Consider the following 17500-nt stretch of genomic DNA (forward strand, 5'->3'; position numbering starts at 1 on the left):
AAAATAATTAGAAAGGCAACATAGCCAACGGGACTCACCGAATCAGATCCGAGGGTGGTGATGAGGTCAAAACAGACCATACAGTTATCAGGGTGCCAGACCACTATGTCCTCCAGCTGAACTCCGCAGAGGGCGTGAGACCTACATACGGTATGGCCACAAGGCTGATGAAGAACAGCCGCACAGGCCGTCGTCTGACAATGCACCATCTATAAAAAGAATAGTATATGAGAAACTGTAATTCTCTTAAGTAGGGGCGGGTCCGGAGGACCCGGGCCTTAACATAAGTCTAACTTAAGACTAGAGCTTAACTGTAATACTCTTAAGTAGGGGCAGGTCCGGAGGACCCGGGCCTAAACATAAGTCTAACTTAAGACTAGAGCTTAACTGTAATACTCTTAAGTAGGGGCGGGTCCGGAGGACCCGGGCCTAAACATAAGTCTAACTTAAGACTAGAGTATAGCTATCCATTCCGGTCGAGCCGGGATCATAAAAAGGATGTAACAAAGAATTAAGACACCTAGTGTCTGATTTCCCGGAGCGAGGTCAAGCCCCGGGCCGGGAAATAAATGTATAACCATAAACCAATACATATAGGAACTCCGGGATAGTGATCTGTCATATATAATCCTATATAATCATAGGAACTGTTATAAATTAATAGGGGGGCGGAACTGTAGATAAGAACCGCCAACCGAACCCGGAGGGTTTCGTATAACATAATAAAAGTGTGATAAGTGAATATAAAATAGGGTGCACCGGGATCCAACTCTGTTGACCGGTGGCCAACCCGTCTAGACAGAGACGAACCCGCCGGGACACCCGGAGGACAAAGTCCATACACACTGAACTACCCCCTCTAAAAGGAGGGAAGGCAACGGTCCCCCTAGGGGAGGGGGGAGAGAAGCCTAGCCGCCCACCTAGCGAGAGGGGGAGCTTGGGGGAGGATCACGTGATACGTAGCAGCAGGGCTACCAACTGACGATCCCCAACCAGACAGATCAAACGGAGTAATAGCACAAATATTCATTATAATAGTAATAGCGTTGAACACTTATATAAATATACACATAAAAAATTTAGGGCAAGGCATGTAACATAATAAATAAATCACAAAGGACACACCTGATGACTTATAAAATAAAATTGCCGCCTAGTAACGAAGGTCGGCAAGCCATAACGATGCGTAACTGATATCGGCCCTAAAAATGAACCACGAGGGTTCTAAACGCTAAATAATGAATATCCACAATAACAAATAACATTTAATTAATAATAAAAATAATACACATAGTAACACCGCGAGTGAAACTAAAAGCTCTCAAAACAGGAGTACCAACTGTAAGCGGAATCAAGCAAGATCGATATGAACGAAGAGAATAAACTCCTATAATTTAAATATTAAACGATCTAGATTGCTCAAAACACAGCAAAACATAGCTTGGTACTTAACTTAGGCGGTGTCTCCTGGGAAACCGATGAAGAAGCCATAATCCAGTGGAAAATAGCGAAATACGAGAGCACAACAAAAAAGCGGGTTACAACACAGGCGTGCTAAAAGGAGTTGGTTCTGAGCGGATGCAGAGTTGGTGGTGCCGAGTGAGGTTGAACGGCTCTCCTCTATTGGGGTCTTTGTCGTGGATGAATCTAAATAGTGCGGGACCTCTGGATTATACGCCCAATTTTATACCGACACCAATAGGTGAGCGAGCTAGTTAACCTAGCACTCCTTTACATTTTTTCTCTGGTATATTTAGCAGTAAATTACCTAAGAATAAGTGCTAAATGGAGCTTATTCACTGGGCGGCACAGGTTCGAGCCCAGAAAATAACGATGTTTTAGAAGACGAAGTTATTGGTGACATGGAAAACAATTCTTCGTCTGAATGCGAGTCAGACCATACCGACAGTGACTTAAACAAGAGACCTATTTCTGAATTTCAAAAGGTTTCTGATGTGAATAATATAGACAAAGAAAATCAATGTGAGGATAATATGAATATATGTATCTATTGAGAAAATCAAAATTTTCTTGATAAAAACAAACTAAATACTTCTATAAATAAATTGTGCCTGAGTGTACTCAAATAAGAGAATTCTAACCCAGCGAGTGTAAATCAATTAATATAGGGATGATCTTTTCTATAAGTGGGACACCTTTTATCAGTCTTTCTCCTGTTTATTATGTTTTACAATATTTTAAGTTGCACTTTTGGTAAATTATGATAGGTATAGTTGCAGTAGTCAATCCTGGTGATATCACAATTTTCTTTACAGAATTTTCGCCTATGTACTTTTTTATAAATGCAATATATAACCAAGGTTGACCAATGTATATCTTTGTATTCTTTTATTCAGAAGTCAGTGAAATAGTAATGAAATGTTTATTTTTTTTTCTTTGAAGTACCATGTAAAATTTTTAGTTAGAAAATAAAATATTTTTATCATGTATTTTTTTATCTGTTCATTTATTTTTCATCTTGTTTTAGTTACGTTCATTATTCTATATGTAAATGTTAATATATATTTATACAAATGTTATATTTTCCATAACATTTTTACAAATATTACCACTTTAGTTAACCAAAAAAATATTTTATGGCCATTATTATGGATGTTCTTAACTTATTTTTCTATTTTATAAACCATGTGTTTTAATTTTAATAACTGAGTTTCAATATTATTAACTATAATTTGCATTTTATTACTATTGATTTCATATTATTAACTCCAACTTTTTTTTTTTAAGTTAACCTTTTTTATATTTTATGACCTATAATATCTATGTTTTTAACCTAAAATGGTTAAGCATTTTGTAAAATTAATAAAGAATGAATACTATAAAATAAAGTAAAAAATATTTGTCCATTTTGAATAAGTGGGTTTAGTTGCGTGATTGATTAAAAAAAATTAATGTGTGTAGAACAAAATAAAATAGTTATGAGAGAGTAAAAGTTATTAGTCTAAAAGATGAAGAAGGAAAAAATGGAGCAGAAGATTTTGTTCTATAGTAATAGAGTATACAAAGTACTGGCTAAATGTCTTTTTGATTATTCACATTCGAGTTTGGTGAAGTACCATTTATTGTGAATATGCACTTTTATGCTTATTCACATTCGAGTTTGGTGAAGTACCATTTATTGTGAATATGCACTTTTATGCTTATTCACATTCGAGTTTGGTGAAGTACCATTTATTGTGAATACGCACTTTTATGCTTATTCACATTCGAGTTTGGTGAAGTACTATTTATTGTGAATACGCACTTTTATGCTTATTCACATTCGAGTTTGTTGAAGTACCATTTATTGTGAATACGCACTTTTATGCTTATTCACATTCGAGTTTGGTGAAGTACCATTTATTGTGAATACGCACTTTTACGCTTATTCACATTCGAGTTTAATGACAGCCTAAGATTTACCTTGCTTTTTGTCAAAAGAATCATCTTTTGAAAAAGTCTGAACTGATAACCCAATAAGTAATATTTTTAGTTATGTTAGATTGGTTACATAAAATATATATTCAAAAAATTTTTCTATTATTCTCTTGTAAAAAATCCTATAGTACAAATCATTTGTTAAATTAGATATACGGTAATTGGAATGTTATTAAAATCTAAATCTACTTCATTTTTATGAAAAAAACTTTGGCATGGATACGTCATCGTAAGTCTCAACTTTTAATGTTTTAGTTGGATTTTTAATTTCTTCTAAAATCTTATTAATCATTTCATCAATCAAGAAATGTTCAAGGAAAACTCTTTTTGAACATGGCTTTTGAGGTTGAATCACATACATGTTCATTCCTTCTTCATTATAGGGAATTTCATAAATACCGCAAGAAAGTTCTCCGAATTGACAATTCTTATTGTTCCTTATAATGGTATCTTCTCCACTTCTACACATCATTGGTATTTCTACCATTTGATGTTTTTCAGGGCCATAATAGAATGGTCCGTCTTTTGTGAATTCACATTCAAATTTATGCTTCCAGGTTCCATGAAAAAAAAGCCTTTGACAAGACTACGATTCTTACATCTTTACTAAAATGGGAAGACACAAAATTCTTGTTTTCCTTCAGTTCCAAACCACTCAACTTTGCTCAATTATTAATTCGATTGTGGTCATCTTGAGTTTTAGGATGAGGCATAATATTGAACTTGTTATCAAAAATTTTTATTGCACTTTCTTTAAAGGTTTTATCAATATTTTCTATTTCACGGTCACGAGTGAGACATAATCCAATATTTTGATAGAAATCTGAAGTACAAGAAGGAACACACTCTAAAATTTTCAAAATATCGATTATCTTATTGCGCATTGATCTAGTCGAGGCTTGCGAAAAAATTTTCATTAAATAAAAAATACAAGTACTTTCAAGTACAAATTTATCCGGATAATGGTTGTTGGCTCCATTATTAATGGCACAAGAGTTGAATATCTGTATAAACAGTTGATTGTAGTCACTCGGGGTGGGGGCAATCTTGTTCATGTTGAGTGGATGGTTGCCGAGAAGCTAATGACTGCCAGATGATTTTGCGTTCATATATATATATTTGACACACCCGTCTAGTTATTAATCATTTATAACAGAACCGTGTATATATATATATATATATATATATATATATATATATATATATATATATATATATATATATATATATATATATATATATATATATAAGCAGTACGCAAATTCATCATTTTTAAAGAGGGAAACAGGGAAGATATATCATCAAGTGCAGACTTGTCCTCAAATCAACTAATTGATGATATATTTATTAAATTAATAGATAAAGATGATTTTCCAAATAATTCTGTCCTTGAAAGCGATGGGATCATAAATCTATTGAAAATTATAACAATTACTTCACGAAAAAAGGAAGTTCAACTTGAAAATTTTTTGAAGAATATCCCTTCATATTCCCCTTCATGCCAAAAAAGTATAGCACTTGATCTCGTTCGTACAGACGATGAAACAAATATTGATGAACAATTTAAAGAAGATGTAAAAAATCTTCTGAATATTGGTATGAAAATTTTGAAAAAAAACAAAGCTTAGTAACAATTCAACAGAATTTAATATAATGCCTATGCCTCAAAATGAAACTGATTTTGATAAGATTAACTATTGGGCTGGTACGCTATGTGGATGGGAATTAGAAGAGAATGAAAACTTTTTACCCATGATACCAAGCGAAGATGTTGCAATACTCTTTTATACAAGATCTAACTTGTTTGCCAATTGGGTTTACGAATTTGATAAAAAGTATACCGATAATGCAAAATTTTACATAGGACCTAACAAATTCCAAGTTTTACCTACAATACATAGACGAGATATAACAACTATTAATGTTATTAAACAAGTACAATTAGAAAGTATTTTGTGTGGCATATATGAACTTCCATATAAGAAAGACTCTATGAGTATGTTTATTGTTATGCCACACGAAGTATGTTCAAAAAAAGATTTTACTAGAAATATATTAAAAAACATCCAAAAAGTTTTATGTGAAATTTATAAATCTAAAAATAAAAAGTCAATAACTTACACTCACTTATCGATGCCAAAATTTAATCATGAGAATAAATTTACTTTGAATAATGTATTTAAACAAATTCCTATGCTTTCACAAGTAACAAATAATGGTATAGATTTAACGAGAATTTTAAAGGGAGTTAAAAATCTCCCTTCTTCCCTAAAAATAGGTATTGTCTATGAAACTAGAATTAATATCAATAACAATGAAACCGGTACGTGGGTGATATCAGAGGCGGTGGCATATTACATGGACACTAAACCTCCATCCAAATCTCGTTCACTTATCATTGATAAAAATTTTATCTATATTATCTATGGTAATAATAACCAAAGAGTAGCTGTTATTGGGGCATTCACAGGCTTATAAAAAAACTAATTAACGTTTATGTTATATTTTAAAGAATGACAAACAATTTTAGAATTTATTTCAGTTTGTCCGTACATACTCTTTTACTATCTTTATATATATCTATTATCATATATATATATTCCTTTCTAAACCGCTTTTAATAATATCTTCGTAAAATACACCACAATCAAAGACGTGGGTATAAAGTATTAAAGGATCCTCACAAAAAAATATAAACCCTTTATCAGGAAATAACATATTCCCAATTTTAGACTAAAAATATATATTATGATTATCAGTATTAATTCTACCTATGAGTTCTAATGACAATTGGGTATTTTTATTTCTAGAAATAGAATTCTGACGTATGTAAAAAAAATTCTATCAATATACTGTATTTTGGTGCTATATCTAACTTTGCAACTTTATTTAAATTTAACTTTGTTAATTTTGGCAAAGGTAAAAATCTACGAATATCATATTGTTTTGTAGCCCAATCAAGTAAAATTGTCTCTATACATATAGATTGGTTCAAGTTATATATTTTCAAGTCGGGATGAAGCATTGATTTTTTCATGAGGCAAATATGAATTTTCTTTCGGTTTTTTTTTTTTTGGTCAATAAAAAATAATTTCTTATAATAAATGAATGCAAAAAAACACATTTACTAGTTTTACGGGTACTATTATTTTTATCATTATAATATATCAAATTTCAATATCAGCTTTTTTCAATATTAATGCAGAGGAAAAAAAATGAAATTAAAGTTATATGAAAAAATACGAAAAACCCGAGAAGTAATAACACCAATAAAAACAAAAGAAGACGTTAAGATGAGTTCTATTTCTAATTTACTTGGAGAAAAACTGATTTTTACACTGTGTGAAATGACAAAATTAAGTGATAATTATAATAATTTTTACTGTACAGAAATACGGTATCCTGTTTATGACGCACTTTCATATCAACTCCTTCTAAATCCTGGCCAACATGAAATTCCAAAAAACCGATGAATTGCCTCCTAAAAATTGTGGTTTTGGACAAATGACATTCAATCAACTAAGTAAAGAATGGAAATGCTTATGTTACAAATCTTCTTATTTAGGTGGTCAATACTGTAATGAAATTGGAGAAAAATTTATAAAAAATTACAAATGCATTAAAGTAGCTCAAGCTTGTAATGTGTCAAATACTGATATATCTACCTTTAATCCCATCATAGATGGAGTTTGTATTGAATGCGAATCTTCAAAAAATCAAATTCCGATAATCGATGCAATTTTCCCTCAATGTCAGGAAATTAACATAGAAAATGATGATGACATGAATAACAACATAGAATTTCTGAATGATAAAAATAAACGTTGTTTTTTTTATGATGCTCTAAGTCCTCATTTATATAATAACCCCTATAATAAATATAGTCCAGGATATGGTTGTGTTTACGATTTCCATAATGGCTTTGTTGAAGCTTTTTTACCTATAGTCAGGGAAGAAGAAAAAGACGAGGAGGATATTATTTCTAATGCTTGTTTGAAAATAGCCACGCCAAATCCTTCCAATTTTCATATTACTGATTTGGCATATTATACTTTGCAAAATAATGGAAATTCTATTCAAGTTCACCATTACTCTAAAAGTGAATGAATACATCCTTTTAGTTTTCTTTTTCTAAAAAATAACAATGATGGTAAATTGTTAGTTAAACAACCCAGTAATATTGATAAGAATAACTTTGTTAATGAAAATTATTGGTTAAATCGTCACTTAAAGCAAACAAAGAAAAAATAAGAAGATTGTATTTCCCAAAAGATAAATGGCCCGTTGTCAATAAAAAATCATTTAGTTAATTATTATCAGAATATTCATGAAACTCGTACCATATCTGCTTGGAATTTAGCCGTAAGTAAAGGTTTTGAAACAAAACATTGGTATGAAACTACCAATAATCGTTATATGTTTAATGCAGTTCTAGGTCATCCTATAATTTATACGCATTATTCCAAGTCCCCTTGAAAAGGTAAAGTTAACTTTGAATCTGCTCGGAATTGTACATAAACAATATTATGGATTAACTGTGCGATTAGATACGCGGGGGTATGCGCAAGAAAATAAAAGCGATTCTTCCACCGTCTATTATATAGCACCAAATTATCAAACTGAAATGATGGACGAGAGACAAATTATATATATACCCTTACTTTATTCTTCATACGATGTATTCGCAGACAATGAATAGTTCTTTTTATATAATTGTATTGCTTGTCTGATTTTATCTACATCTATATATTCATATTGTTTGGGGTGATGTATATTTAGTAAATCTATTCCAAATTTTAGTGGTACAAACATTGTCTTTTTTAATTTGTCTATTCTTAAACCGTAATAGAAAGATCTCTTGTAGTTAGAAATAACGCATTTTTTACCATGTATCTAAAATAAATAATCGTGCATTGGATTTATTCTATTATCTTTTTTATTGTTACAAATTTTCACTAAGTCATATTCGTTTGGAATGACAAATATAGTATATTCAGCCTGATATCGATTGTGATCTAGTCCAATCCAGTCTTCCTTTACCGCATAAGCAGGATCAGTAAAACAGTAGTTATATGTCACCGGGTGATTAAAAGGATTATTTGTGATGCTTACAAATTGTTTATGGTACATGTTAGTCTCCTCAATAAATTCTCTAATCTTAGTATTTATTGAATTATTACAATCGATTTTGTCCATTTTTCCACGTGGTAACGTATATTGACCTTCTCCAATATAACTTGGAAATTCATTCAAAAAAATATTACAAGACTCTTTACTATTTAAAGTTTTTATTCTTTCTGACAAAAGCTTTAAAGCCGAATAACTTGTGGAATAATTAATTAACATCTAATATGGCTCTGTAGCTGTTACACACAAAATACCATAAGATTTTTTAGTGTAATATTTGAATGCAGTACCGTTGTTACCGTAACAGACAATAGACGATTGCATATTTGTTAGTGTCATTATACTCTGATTTACCTTGTTTTTTTATATGCGCGCATGAAATTTTTTAAAACAAACTTGCAGTTTTTAATGGTTCGTCTAGAGCTGATTAAGAAAACGATCAAATGAATGAATCGTTCATTGTCATTTTAATATTTCCTTATCTTTTTGGAAGGTGGAGAAAAGATGAAAAAAAGAATAATAGATATCTATATAAATACAATATTGGAATTAATGTTTTTCACATTTACAAAATTTTTGCACATATTAATACCGATATTCTTTAGTTCTACTAATATTTAGGTAAGATATTTTTCATATATAGTTTGTAGCAGCATTTATTGTTTAGCTAAGCTAAGAAAAATTGAAAAATGTAATTTTGAAATTTCAATAAATAAAGAAAATCTAACAAAGCTCTAATTTGCAAATATATAATTTTCTCAACACCACAAACATATGTTTTGAGAATTGAAAGTATTTTAGTGGTATGAGTTACGTATACTTCTAATATTTTATAAATATAATGAAGTAATGGTCTTAGAAGGGATTCCCAATCATTAATATTTGAATTATTATTCATAATTTCATTAATTATTAATAATAATTTAATGTATGTAGATTGCACAATTTCCTGGTAAATGAAATTATACTATATATTTTATTTTATAGTTTTTTTATGATACAATATTTGCATTGTAAATATAAACTTTATGTTTGTATATTAATACGAGTTCACTTATCAATGGATGAATGATTTCTACATTTCTACTTTTGATATCAAACATATCCCATGAAAGACTTATTTTCACTAGTCGCATTATGATTTAATTTTGTTAAGAGTTGATAAGGCGATGGGTGAAGGATCTTACAATGAAGTTGTATTCTCCTCCATTCTCTTATTTATTTTTAAGTAATGGTTATTTAATTAATTGAATTTAGTTTATAATTATAAAATGAAAAGTCATTCAAAAAACTTTGATATAGATGATTATACGTTTACAAATTTGTTCAATGATGGCGAATAAGTATTTTGATATTCATACAAATTTCATAGATCCTATAGAAAAGTATAATTTCATTAGTCGTAGGTTTTGCAAAGAATATAATATTCTTAAAATTAATCCATATCAAACAGACATCAAGACTCTAAAATTTATTGGACATGCACATGATTCCCTGTATATAAACACAAAGGCAAAAAAAAAATCAAACATATGATAATTGTATTTATATAACCAACCATATAATTTATTGTTTACAGCCAAACCAAAAATCTTTATTGGGTGTCATGAATAATTCACTGCCAAATGTTAAAGAAAAACTAAGTCAGATTCTTACATTCCCCAAATTGAATTTGTGGTCTTATGACAATTGCTCTATAGAATTCATTAATGATCCTTGTATAAATACACGCAAGTTTCCTACTTTGGGAACATATCTAAATCAAGATTCTGAACAAGCAGTTGAACGCTTGAAAGAACGAAAAAATAAATATATAAACATGTATCTTAGTTTCATCACTTCTGTTGGTGAAGTTTTTCAAAAAATAAATTATCTTCCATACATCCTAATAGACTTTTATTATGTAAGGAAGATATTAAAGTTATAAGTGGCAATTTATTCGTCTATCTTTTCACTCCCCATCATGAGAAAAATAGAGTAAAGAATGCAACGTATTCTAATCCTATAACTTTTAGTCCTCCTCAAGAAAATGATGACAACAACATTTTGAAATTTTTACATCAATGTACGATTAATGTGATTCTCGATTTTTTTTCATAGCTCTTTTGTAACGTTTTTATGGCTTTTCACATTAGTGAAGTATGAATGTAATTATATAATAAAAAGAAATTCCTTTAATATTTCAATTACGTCTTGTAAATTTAATCATGGATTTTGTAAAGTGTTTGAAGATCAAAATGTGTTAGAATTGGTTCATAAGTATGGATGCGTACATTTATTGGAAGTGTTACCTAAACTTATTAAAGAGAGTATTAATGAAAGTCAAACTGTGGGGGGAAATGAGCTACTAAAAAAACAATAACAAACTTATTTGTCATATTTAAGAGTTTTGTATGGGAATTAAAAAATGGAGTTTCTCCAAAAACTTGAGAACAATGTATTTAATATTTTTATAAAAAATGGCATATTACCTGATGCAATGAAAAACATCAAAAACCTACTTCAAAACTATTATAAAAAAAACCCTGATATATTTTTAGATAAAATGCTAAAATTAACAACTATTGTGGGTTTAGCCTACACGTTTCTAATATTTTACAAAAAAAAAAAAAAAAAAAAAAAAAAAAAAAAAAAAAAAAAAAAAAAAAAAAAAAAACACGATGAAGTGCAAAGCGATATTTACAAAGAAATTGGAGATTTAAAAGTTTACAATCATATACAAAAATTATTTTTTATTAGAAATGCAACAAACTTTGATGTTCAATTAGACGTCATAAAAGATATAGGTATAGAAACGGTAAAAATATATCTACACATCTTAGTCTAGCAGAATGGGGACCAAACATGGTTTTAGGGTACCCACAAAATTTTTTTGCGGATTATATATCTTTGAGACATGCTGATTCAGAATCCACTTGATGCCACCTTGGCACCCTTGAGCATTTTGCATAATATGCTAATTAAGTCGGCCATTATGAAAATTTTGTTTTTAGGGTATAACTTTTTTATTTGACCAGATACAAGGGAGATCATGATGTCTACCCCCAGGTTTAGAGGGTCTCTGATTCTGATGATACCATTTTTAACATGATTACTAATTTGCATATGCATGTTATGCTAATTAGGTGACGGGAATTACCCAAATTTGGTATTTTGGCTAAAGCTTGCATATGTTGCCATTAAGAGGGTAATTTCTATGCCTTTCCCAATGTTAATGGGTCTCAGATTCTACTTTTGCCATTATTAGTGCCTTTTTTGCATATATTTGCATTCCATATGGATTTGCATATGCATAAATTTAGTGTAAATGGTTGAAATTTCCGACTTATGGCAAAATATAACAATGATACATGTAACATTTCCCTGATTGCACTAATTAGTCCCAGACTGCTACACAGACCTCCAGGATGATGAACTATAGTCATTTGCATAAACTGCATATATTATGCTAATTAGCAGTCATAATGTCTTTAGTTACTCAGTTTAGCAAGTCATTGTCCTCTCCACCACTTTGATAGTCCTCCCCTTCATCAGCCTCATCGTTTTGCTTGTTGTATGTATTTCGACAGTTTGATTCTCCACGACATGCACAGAAAAATGTGCAAGGCAAGTGTCCACTGTTACAGCCACACCTCTGAGAACTACATGGTTCATTGGTTGAACACCCACAACGAAGCATCTCTAATACCTCAGGAGGTGCTAGGGCAACGTCTGGTGGGAGAGTCTTTGGGATCAGTGTTTTGGTGCTTTCTTCACGAGACCACCCATATTCAGTAGGCTCAAACGATGTGAGGGTCCGGCAGGGGTGCCGATTTCCATACTGCCGTTTGAACATGGGCACGCAAGACATTGTCTCTAAATGCCTCAGTTGTGGGTGGGATGGTCTTTAAGGCAGGGGCAGCTGTAATGTTCTTCTTGCCCATCTTTTTTTACCATAGTTCAACGCGAGCCTTTGACAAGTCATCCCTCTCCTTGCTGCCATAGCATGCAGAAATGAACTTTGTAGCTTCTGCTATTACTTTATCCAATGATGAGTCAAGATCCCCCAGATATTGGAAAGCGTGTCCTTGCTTCACCAGCTTGTTTATCATAGTTCCCTTTCCAATGCCCTGAAGCTTGGCAACAGTATCGCACCCAGTAAGCGCATGGGCCGCCAAAAGATTTGGCCCTATTGCTGCATGTTTTTTCACTGTGGCCTGTATGTCAACTGAGATCCGCTCACAGCTTGTGGCTTCCATGATCAGGGCACAGTTCAACTTTTCCTGGCTACAAAAATGCACTAAGAGAACAAAGACGTCTGTGTCATCACAAATGACTTTTATTGTCTTTACACTGTCCATTTGGGCAATTTGCAGTATCTGATAGATCATAGTGACGTCAGCTTCTTCATGGGTAGTTCTGAGGTCCCTGCGATGAATCTGATAACCGCAGAACAGTTCAATTGGAATTGGGTCCCGACCACACACAACTATCTTGTTGTGAATGGGTTCACCACTGGTTGCACAGAGCTCCACCAGATGATCACAGATATCAATCAGCTGTACTTTGTTTGCAGGGGGCAAAGGACTTGAAAGGTTCAGATGATGTTGACGAGTAGCATGTTTGCCACCTCTAGCTCCTCGTGTCACACTTTTGATAGAATAATCATAGTACCTATCAAAGGTTAAGTAGACCTCTGAGTCCTTAGCTTTCAGCATCACATTCCTTATGAAGTTGTCTACATAGTCCTTGACTGTTCCTTGTTGTGGCCAATGCACTGACCACAGAAGTGCGCAGCCATCGATAACAATTGCATCTACTTTGTTCAACACTCGAGAGGACACTTCAACTTGAAGCTTTTTTTTAAGGTCAGCCTTGTTTGATGCAATTCTCAATTCTCCATTGTCTTTGAACATGGAGGTTGGAATAGGAGCTAGCTCATGTTTCAGAACATCTTTTAGGTTGATAGATCTGGTTTGCTGAAGCCCAAGTACGCGTGAGTAAATGAGATTGACATCATAGACATCTGTGTCTCCAACCCTAACTGATTTCGCAGCAACAGCCATCGTAACTGTGGGCTTAGGAATGGGGGAATTGAAACTTGATGGCCAGTCCTCTTCAAAATGTACCATCTGGGCCTTTCCTAACTCAACTGCATTGTGAACATTGACAGAGTTCGGAGCAATTCTACCACTCACAACATTCACTATTTCCGTTGTGTGGTCATTCGGATCGAGGGGATTGATGGACATTGCGAGCTTGGCCCTAATCTTCTCCCTGTCACTACCGTCTGACTTTATTCTGGACTGGTTCTCCTCCTTGTGATGTGATGAATCCTCTGATGTTGATCGTGTGAGGGTTCTTACATCGTTAGCAACACGACAACATACATGCATGCTGAACGCCCAATGTTTGACGGCTGAGGGTTTCAATGTTAACCCTATAATACCCTTTGGTCCTTTCCCATACCTCATGAACGTCGTCTCAATAAACATGTCCGACCAAATGCCATTCCAAATTCCTGGCTTGTGTCGCATCACATGCTCTCCCTTGAGGAATCTCTGCAGCAACTCAGTAGGCAGTCTTTGCATGGATCGAAGGTAATACAATCCATAACGTGCATAGTTATAGTGACCCGCCGCAAAGAAATATGGCATCATCTCTTGAACTGCCCATAGGTGCAATGGCCAGTCAGCTTCACGCTCTGCTCGTACAAAGAGCATCATCAAGAGAACAGGCCTAACTAAACAGTCAACCCAAAGTTGGGTAGTCTTGCTCTGCTCAGAAAGACTATTTAGAGAAAGGCACATGTCATCATATGTATCCACCTTCTCTACTACCTGAGACAAAACCTCTTCCATAACAAGACGTAGTGCTCTGACATTTTGCGGGAATTTCTTTCCTTGTAGCATGTGTTGCACACCACCAAAAGTTGATTTCAGGATGTCATCAAGCCCACTATTTGTCATCAATACCCCAACGCAACCTACAAAACTCATAAGGAGGTGCATCCCTCCTAATCTAGGAATCAAATTTAGAAATTTGTCCTGATAGACCCACTTCACATCAACTGCAACTTTATACAACTGTTGGTCATTAGTATAGACAGTTATCTCCTGTCCAAAACCATTTGTGAGTTTCTGCGCTTCAACCATGGCAGTCATGAGCGTGTCTGGGTCAGATGGTTTCATATCCAGCAAAGGGCGGTATATTACTTTTGTTGCTGGTTGGACTGCATGGCCTTGGTTCCTTGCCTGGGCGGTGTTGAATCCATTGAATTCAGGGGTCTCAGTACTTGAAGCAATGTTCTTGAGAAAGGAGAAATCCATGGACTTAGCCCGATTGACGGTAACAACCTGCTGAGCAAGGACACACAAAGGCAATATCTTTCGTTTAGCTTCAGCCTCCGGCATTGATGGTTTATTGGGACCATTGTATCGCTGCACAGGGGGATTCTTAACTTGAAGTTCCTTAAGCTCCTTGACTGTCAGCCTTGGAAACGTTTCAATTTGCCTGGCCTCATTCTGTCCTCCCTCACCCGTGGACGTAAGCAACATTGCAAGGGCATGGGTACTAACAAGTCCATTTTGTGATAAAATGTTTGCTTCAAAATTATCTGATACAACCTGAACAAGTCCCTTATCTCTCCCAAATCCCATCAACTTGGAGTCTTTCACTGCAGCTGCAGCTGCTGAATCTTTATATCGCAGGACCTCATCATATGAACAAGTAACACCCAATTGGTAAAAATCTTGTATCAGTGTCTTTTTGTCAATTGCAATACCCAATGACACCTGGAGGTCTGTGAAACAATTGTTAATTACACTACTAACTACATTGCCAGTGAGTGCAGCACGGGCATCATAATTCAGATTCTTAGATAACTTTGCTAAAAGTCCAAGTAATGTTGGGCTTACACACTCAAGAGCAAGATCTAAGTCTATAAGAGCATGTTATGTGTTCTTATCTTGAATAAGATGTTTAGTTTCTGAGACAATGCGACGAGAGATGGTTTCAAGAAATTGTTCAATTCCATCATCATCATTCTGCTGAACTAGTCTCAATATTGACGAAGCTTGACTACGGAAAACATACAGGTTGGCAACACCATTTCCACTTAATACCAGGAAGTCTGATCCAAAGTGATTGCAAAGTTTGGAAACAAGAGTTCTGCGGCTACATTCCTTCCCACCATGGGAGGTATAAAGTTCGAACACCTCTACAGAGTTCCAAATCTTGGACCTCTCTGCTTCCATATCAGTCACAGTCAATTGAAAAGCAGCCTCCTTGCTCGAACTCACTTGCAATTCAGAGGTCTTTGCTGCAGCCACGTTGCGTGTAGGCATAAAGTGATCACGGCAATCCTTATGGTACCTTGCATCTGATGCATGAAGGTCACTAACTGCACTTAGGACACGGAACTTTACTAGCCGGGATGTTTCATCATTTCTTTTATTACGTTTCTATGATTGATTCCTTGAATGTTTTTTCCCCTGCAGTTTTGATTTTAGTCCGACAAAGAACCACCCGACGCCATCGATGGGGATTCTTTTTATGTTTTTCCATGATACACACGTCACCACAGAATATGCAATGTACCTTAAAGTCAAAATAGGGTGATACAGATCGACGCATGCGCTTTTCATCGCGATTATCGTCAGTAACCTGTGGCGATGAAATCGCTTCTGAGAACGCTTTAAATGATGTGATGATACATAGGTAGAAACGCAAGATCGATGACAGAATATGGATGCATTTTCATCTTCAGCAAGTAGTTGCTCCAGTTCCACGTGACGACCATCATGATGAACCTCTTTACTAGCATTGATGATTGAATGAATACGTTGTGGTCCACATCGGGTCCTTGGCTTCCCAGCTTGGCTCTCTGGACATGGCTAAAAAAAGCAGGGTTCTTCAGGGTGATCCATCACCATATTGACTGAAAAAGAAGTAAAAAAGTTTAATTTGGAGTTGTGGACCAGGGTTGGAGACATCATTCATGCTACTATAGTTTGTCTGGTTAAATTGAAAAAGACTATAGCAAACAAAACCTGTTGTTTCTTGGATCAAATGAAAGCAGCAGTAATCCCCTAGAACTTCCTTTTAAAAACTTATCCTTACTGCTCTTCAGCATGACATCCAGCTAGCATCTTACCAAGTTACCAATGTATTGAGCTGTGGATGATGATTTCTTGGGAGGGAGGAATCTGTCTTACCTTTGTGGTTTCCATATATCAAGAAATAAAGGCCTCTCTTGGGCCTTTGCTACATTCATGGATTATCTGTTTCATAAAGTAAATCATGAATGGGACATCTTCGAAGTATGAAAAAGGAAACAACCTCATCAACACATTCACTTTCACTTTCATTTTCCCCTATTCAGGCTTAGACTGCCATCTGGTGTGACCTACTTAAACAATCTATTCTTTGTTTCAAACTAATTAGACATTATTAGCTTTAACAGCTCCACAAAGTGATGTTAAGACACTGGAATAAGTTATCTTTGCTTTAGAAATAACAGACCGATCACTGCAATAACATCATACTTCATGTAAACTTAATGTAATACTGACTTTAATTAGCAAAATTATTAATATGCAAAGACAATAGAATAGAAAGGACCGATAATCAGAGTCCCTGAAATATGTGGTAGACACCAAAATACAATTTTATTCGGTGAAGTAAGCATACTCTAGTTATAATACCAATTTGCGTTATTACCGTCACCTAATTAGCATAACAAGCATATGCAAATTAGTAATCATGTTAAAAATGGTATCATCAGAATCGGAGACCCTCTAAACCTGGGGGTAGACATCATGATCTCCCTTGTATCTGGTCAAATAAAAAAGTTATACCCTAAAAACAAAATTTTCATAATGGCCGACTTAATTAGCATATTATGCAAAATGCTCAAGGGTGCCAAGGTGGCATCAAGTGGATTCTGAATCAGCAT

The sequence above is a fragment of the Palaemon carinicauda genome, chromosome 10 (genome assembly GCF_036898095.1).
Source record: "Palaemon carinicauda isolate YSFRI2023 chromosome 10, ASM3689809v2, whole genome shotgun sequence".
In the NCBI taxonomy this organism is placed as follows: domain Eukaryota; kingdom Metazoa; phylum Arthropoda; class Malacostraca; order Decapoda; family Palaemonidae; genus Palaemon; species Palaemon carinicauda.